General features: G+C 48.9%; 1 protein-coding gene across 1 annotated transcript in view; it reads right to left on the reverse strand.

Moving 5' to 3' along the window:
* Positions 1–5,143: 5,143 nt before the first annotated feature.
* Positions 5,144–6,098, reverse strand: part of UBIAD1 (UbiA prenyltransferase domain containing 1) — a 122,076-nt gene continuing 121,121 nt past the window's right edge. Inside the window, exon 3 of the transcript XR_012426132.1 lies at positions 5,144–5,991. The gene's annotated coding sequence lies outside the window, so the exon portion shown is untranslated. The remainder of the gene's footprint in view (positions 5,992–6,098) is intronic.

A 6,098-nucleotide genomic window follows, 5' to 3' on the forward strand; every position in this document is an offset into this window, starting at 1 on the left:
CCAGCTTAAAACAACAGCTATTTATGATTTCCTACAAGCCCCCTGGTCACCGGCCAGGCAATTCTACAAACCTGGGCAGGGTTTGCTCAAGGGTCTGTCATCCACCAGTGGGTACACTGGAGCCTGACTGGTCTAGGGATCCTATGGCTTGTATGATGTACCTCTCCTCCATAGATCTCTACATCCCTCAGACAGGTGGGCCTGGGAGTGTCCTCATGGCAGTGGCAGAGATCTAAAAGAGGAAGAGGGAAAAGCAACACACAACATACTTTATAAAGCTGCTGCTTGCGTCAGTTGAGTTGCTGTCCCGTTGGTCAAAACAACTTGGCCAAGCCCAGAGTCAGCATGAGAAGGCACTTCCAAAGGGGTGGATAAAAGGGAGGCAAAGTGGTGAATGCAGTCAATTTACCATCATGGTATTACTGTCTTAACTTTTCAATAGATTTGAAATAATTCAAAATAAAAAGCTAGAGCAATGAAACAACAATGAGATTCCACTGCACACCTATTATAATGGCCAAAATCCAGAACACTGACAACATCAAATGCTGGTGAGGATGTGGAGCAACAAGAACGCTCCTTTCTTGCAGGGTGGGAATGCACAATGGTTCAGCCACCTTGGAGGCCGGTTTGGTGGTTTCTGACAAAACTCGACATACTCTTACCACATGATCCTTGGTATTTACCCAAATGAATTGAAAATTTATGACTGCATGAAAACCTGCACATTCATGTTTATAGCAACTTTATTCATAATTGCCAAAACTTGGGAAGCAACCAAAATGTCCCTTCAGCAGGTGAATGGATGAATAAACCGTGGTACATCAGACAATGGAATATTATTCAGTGTTAGATAGAGGCCAGGTGTGGTGGCTCATGCCTGTAATCACAGCACTTTGGGAGGCCGAGGTGCATGGATTGTCTGAGGTCAGGAGTTCGAGACCAGCCTGGCCACATGGTGAAACCCTATCTCTACTAAAAATAGAAAAATTAGCCGGGCATGGTGGTGCACACCTGTAATCCCAGCTACTTGGGAGGATGAAACAATAGAATCACTTGAACCCAGGAGGTGGAGGTTACTGCACTCCAGCCTGAGTAAAAGAGTGAGACGCCATCTCAAAAATTTAAAAAAAAAAAAGAAAAAAGAAAGAATTGAGCTATGAAGTCATGAAAAGACATGGAGGAATCTTAACTGTGTATAACTAAGTGAAAGAAGCCAATCGGAAAGGGATGCACCCTGTGTGACTCCAACTATCTGACATTGTAGAAAAGGGAAAACTATGGAAACAAGAAGATTAGCAATTGCTAGGGGTTTGGTGGGGAGAAATGAATAGGCGGAGCACAGAGGATCTGGGGGACAGTGAAACCACTCTGGGTGATACTCTAATAGTACGTACAGGGCATTATACGCTTGTCCAAACCCACAGAATGTACAACACCAAGAAGGAACCCTAATGTAAACCATGGACTTTGGGTGAATATGATGAGTCCAGAGAGGCCCATTGATTGTAACAAATGCACCACTCTGATGGGGGTGTTGGTAATGGGGGAGGCTATGAATGCATGGGGGCAGAGGGTATATGGGAAGTCTCTGTACCTTCTTAATTTTTCTGTGAACCTAAAATCACTCAGAAAAAAATAAAGAAACAAAAGTTTTTTAAAAAATCCGATCTAGGCTGGGCGTGGTGACTCACTCCTGTAATCCCAGCACTTTGGGAGGCCAAGGCAAGCGGATCACTTGAGGTCAGGAGTTCAAGACCAGCCTCACCAATAGGGTAAAACCCTGTCTCTACTTAAAATACAAAACTTAGCTGGTTGTGGTGGTGTACACCTGTAGTTCCACCTACTTGGGAGGCTGAGGCACAAGAATTGCTTGATCCCAGGAGGTGTAGGTTGCAGTGAGCTGAGATCGTGCATTACACTCCAACCTGGGCGACAGAGCAACTCTGTTTCAAAAAAAAAATCCGATCTCATATGTCCCTCCTCTTCTTAAAACTCTTCATTAGGTCCAGTGAAAGACACACAAGAACATTCTCTATAACTTTACTAGGCAAAGCCCCAAACCATGATGTCCACCAACAGCATTGAGGATCCAAAAATGTGACATAACATGGAATAATAAGCAGCGATGAAAAACAGTGAACTGCTACCGCTGCACACAACAACATGGGTGGACTTTACTGACAGTGACAAGCAAAAGAAGGGAAACTCAGATGTGTGCTTACTGGATGGCTCCAATTACATGAAGTTCAAGAAGCGAGAATGAGTTGACAGTGATTATTTTGGGGAGTATCCATAAGCAAGGGGCACGAGAGAACTTTCTGGAGTGCTATAAATGTTCTGTAGCTCACTGCATGGTGGACCTGGATGCCTCTGTGCGAAAAACATTATTAAACTAGACACTTAAGATATGTGCACTTTATAAGTTATATTTCAAAAAATGTAAGCATACACACACACACACACACACACCCTTAAATCCTTAAATCTTGGTTTCTTGGTGCCCTGGATAAGATCCAAATTCCTTAACACTCAATTCAATTTCATTTAACTGAACACGTGTTTACTCATCTCTGTCCAACATGCCAGGAACAGCAAGTAGACTGGCCGTCCCACCTCTCCCTGCCCGGCGTAGGTGTTTGATAAATGTGCGTTGAAGCCACATGGAGACCTCAAGGGATGGAGACCTTGCGGGTACCCAGGCATCAGACGGGGTGGCATCCCTGCCTCCTGGGCTCCTTCCAGGAAGACTTTGGTGACTGTTGATGGCCACCTTGCAGGCACTACCCCCTCCCCCTCCTCACCCAGGCCCCAGCAGTCACCCCACTCCTCACTGTTGCACACTTTACAATCATTGTGAAACATAATGATTCTTACCCTGGAGAGAAATTGGGTTCCATTTTCTATTTTATGGCCTGAAAAAGGACATTTTTTACCTTCCCACGGTCTGCAGGCAGCAGGAACAGACAATAAATCTCAGCACAAGCTTCCACTGAAATAGACAGTCCAGCAGGGAACCGCTGTGGTCCAAGCCAGAAAGGATAAGCAAGAAGTTGTTCCCGCTTTGCCACCACACGCTGGTGCCCTGTCTTCAACACCACCTAGGCAGCCTCAGGACTGAAAGGCCTGAGCCTTTGAACTTGCCTCTCCTCCAGCCTCCCTGTCTTCATTCAGACAAAGACTTCTTTGAACATGGGCTGGGCACAGTTGCTCATGCCTGTAATCCCAGTACTTTGGGAGGCCAAGGAGGGGGGCAGATCACCTGAGGTCAGGAGTTTGAGACCAGCCTGGCCAACACGGTGAAACCCCATCACTATTAAAAAAAAAAAAAAATACAAGGCTGGGCGCGGTGGTTCACACTTGTAATCCCAGCACTTTGGGAGGCTGAGGTGGGTGGATCACAAGGTCAGGAGATCAAGACCATCCCGGCTAACTTGGTGAAACCCCGTCTCTACTAAAAAATACAAAAAATTAGCCGGGCGTGGTGACAGGCACCTGTAGTCCCAGCTATTGGGGAGGCTGAGGCAGCAGAACGGTGTGAACCCGGGAGATGCAGCTTGCAGTAAGCCGAGATTGCGCCACTGCACCTCCAGCCTGAGCGGCAGAGCAAGACTCCATTTCAAAACAAAAACAAAAACAAAAACAAAAATTAGCCAAGTGTGGTGGCACGAGCCTGTAATCCCAGCTACTCAGGAGGCTGAGGCAAGAGAATCACTTGAACCTGGAAGACAGAGGTTGCAGTGAGCCAAGATCGTGCCACTGGGTGACAGAGCAAGACTGTCTCAAAGTAAAAAAGAAGAGAACATAGTTGGTTTGTCAAGCACTTACTGGGAGCCTACCATGTGCTTTATCACATTTTGTTTCAGCAGCCCTAGGATGGAGATGTGTGCATTAGCCCATTTTACAGATGAGGTGACTGAGGTTCACGGAGGTCAGGCATGCAGCTGGTAAGGAGCAAGCTGGAATTGAACTGGGGCTTTCAGGAACCCAGTTGATGCTTCTCGCCGTGACTTCCCTCGATTCTTTTTGGTTGTTTGTTTGTTTTTGTTTGTTTTGAGATGGAGTCTCGCTCTGTCACTGAGGCTGGAGTGCAGTGGTGCCATCTTGGCTCACTGCAACCTCCACCTCGGGTTCAAGTGATTCTCCTGCCTCGGCCTCCCAAGTAGCTGGGATTACAGGTGCGGGCCACCATGCCTGGCTAATTTTTGTATTTTTAGTAGAGGCAGGGTTTTCCCCGTTGTCCAGGCTGGTCTCGAACTCCTGATTTCAAGTGATCCACCTTCCTCAGCCTCCCCATACTTCCCCTCAATTCTTAAAGACCTAGCCAGCCGGGCACGGTGGCTCACGCCTGTAATCCCAGCACTTTGGGAGGCTGAGGTGGGCAGATCACCTGAGGTCAGGAGTTCAAGACCAGCCTGGCCAACATGGCAAAACCCCTACTCTACTGAAAATACAAAAATTAGCCAGGTAAGATGGCAGGTGCCTGTAATTCCAGCTACTTGGGAAGCTGAGGCAGGAGAATCACTTGAACCCAGGAGGCAGAGGTTGCAGTGAGCCAAGTTCATGTCATTGCACTCCAGCCTGGGCTACACAGCAAGACTCCGTCTCAAAAAAAAAAAAAAAAAAAAAAGGACGCAGCCAGGGAGACCAGAGATACTTTGGGGCAGATGGCAGCAGAAGTCCCCGGGCTGCCTCCTGGTGCTCAGTTGCAGGCCTGCCCGAGGGGTGCTGTTGTCAGTCTTACAGGACAGTCCTGGCTGTAATCTCTTTCCATCAGTTACTGGGTGGCTTGGACAAACGTGTTATTGTGCCCAGAGAGGTTGCTGCCTTCACTTGGTGGCATGGTTAAAGACAGAATCAGGACTAGAACCCGAAGTCCCTGACTCCTGACCTACAATCACTCTTCTTACCTCACATCCTGCCCCATTGACTGTCTTCCATATATTTACTATTATTCCTAATACTTTTGAAAATGTATGGCTTAACCATTGCTTACTTATTTAGGTTGGTGCAAACGTTATTGCTGGTTTTCCCATTAAAAACAATGGCCAAAACCTCAATAACTTTTGCTCCAACCAAATAATAACGTCACAGAGTTGTAGAATGTAGCACTCGGGAAATAAACCAGTCACACAGCACCACTGATTGTGTGATTCCATTTATATGAAACATCCAGAACAGGGCTTGGAATTAACAGACCGGAGGGGCAAGTGTGGAGGCAGGAGACCAGTTACGAGGCCAGGGCATTGCTCCCGGCAGAGTCAGCGGCATCTCTGAACAGGGAAGAGGCAGCTGCACAGGGAAGAAGTTGTTGGATTCTGATTACTTGAAGGTAGAGCCTCCAGGATTCCTTGAAGGATAGTGTGTGAGAGAGACACATGTCAAGGACAACCCCAGGGCTTTAGAGCTGAGCCCCTGGGCTATGGGGGCACCATTCACTGAGCCTGATGAGATGGGGGTGAGGGTGAAGACACTTAGTCTGGATCTGTGACATGTGGGAAGCCAATTGGGAACCAGCCCTGGGAAGGAAGGCTCCAGGGTCCCGGATCCACACTCCCAGGACACTGGAAATTGCAGGCCCTGGCCAGTGAAGGCACCCCCCTGAGACACAAGACAGAAGACGCAGGTACATAGGGAACCATCTGTCCCTTCCCCGCCTGTCAGGAGGACACCATGTGGCTGTGCTGGGAAGAAGGTCTCTGTTGCCGCCGCTAGGCAGGAGCCCTGGAACAAGGTCTCGTCACACCCGCCACAGCCGCTGGGTCTCTCCAGAAGCTTCTGAGAGGTTCCCCAGAGGCTGCGCAGCTGGGACAGAGACTCCTCTGGGCAGTTGAACACACGCAAGCCTCAGAGGAGGGGGCGCTGGAGTCGGGTTGGCTGCAGGAGGAAGGGGACAGGCACACACTTCCTGGGATGCCCAGAGCTGGCTTCACAGCCTCCAGGGCCAGGAGGGAGGATGCCAAGACACTGCCTGCTGGGTCCTGGGCCAGCCTGGGGGAGAGAAGACCAGCGGGGTTCAGTCGGGCATGGTGTCTGAAGCAGTGGAAGGTGGGTCCGTGCCAGGGGACATGGAGTGGCAACCCCTGCCCGCTTCACCA

Source organism: Macaca fascicularis, chromosome 1 (assembly GCF_037993035.2).
Source record: "Macaca fascicularis isolate 582-1 chromosome 1, T2T-MFA8v1.1".
Classification (NCBI taxonomy): domain Eukaryota; kingdom Metazoa; phylum Chordata; class Mammalia; order Primates; family Cercopithecidae; genus Macaca; species Macaca fascicularis.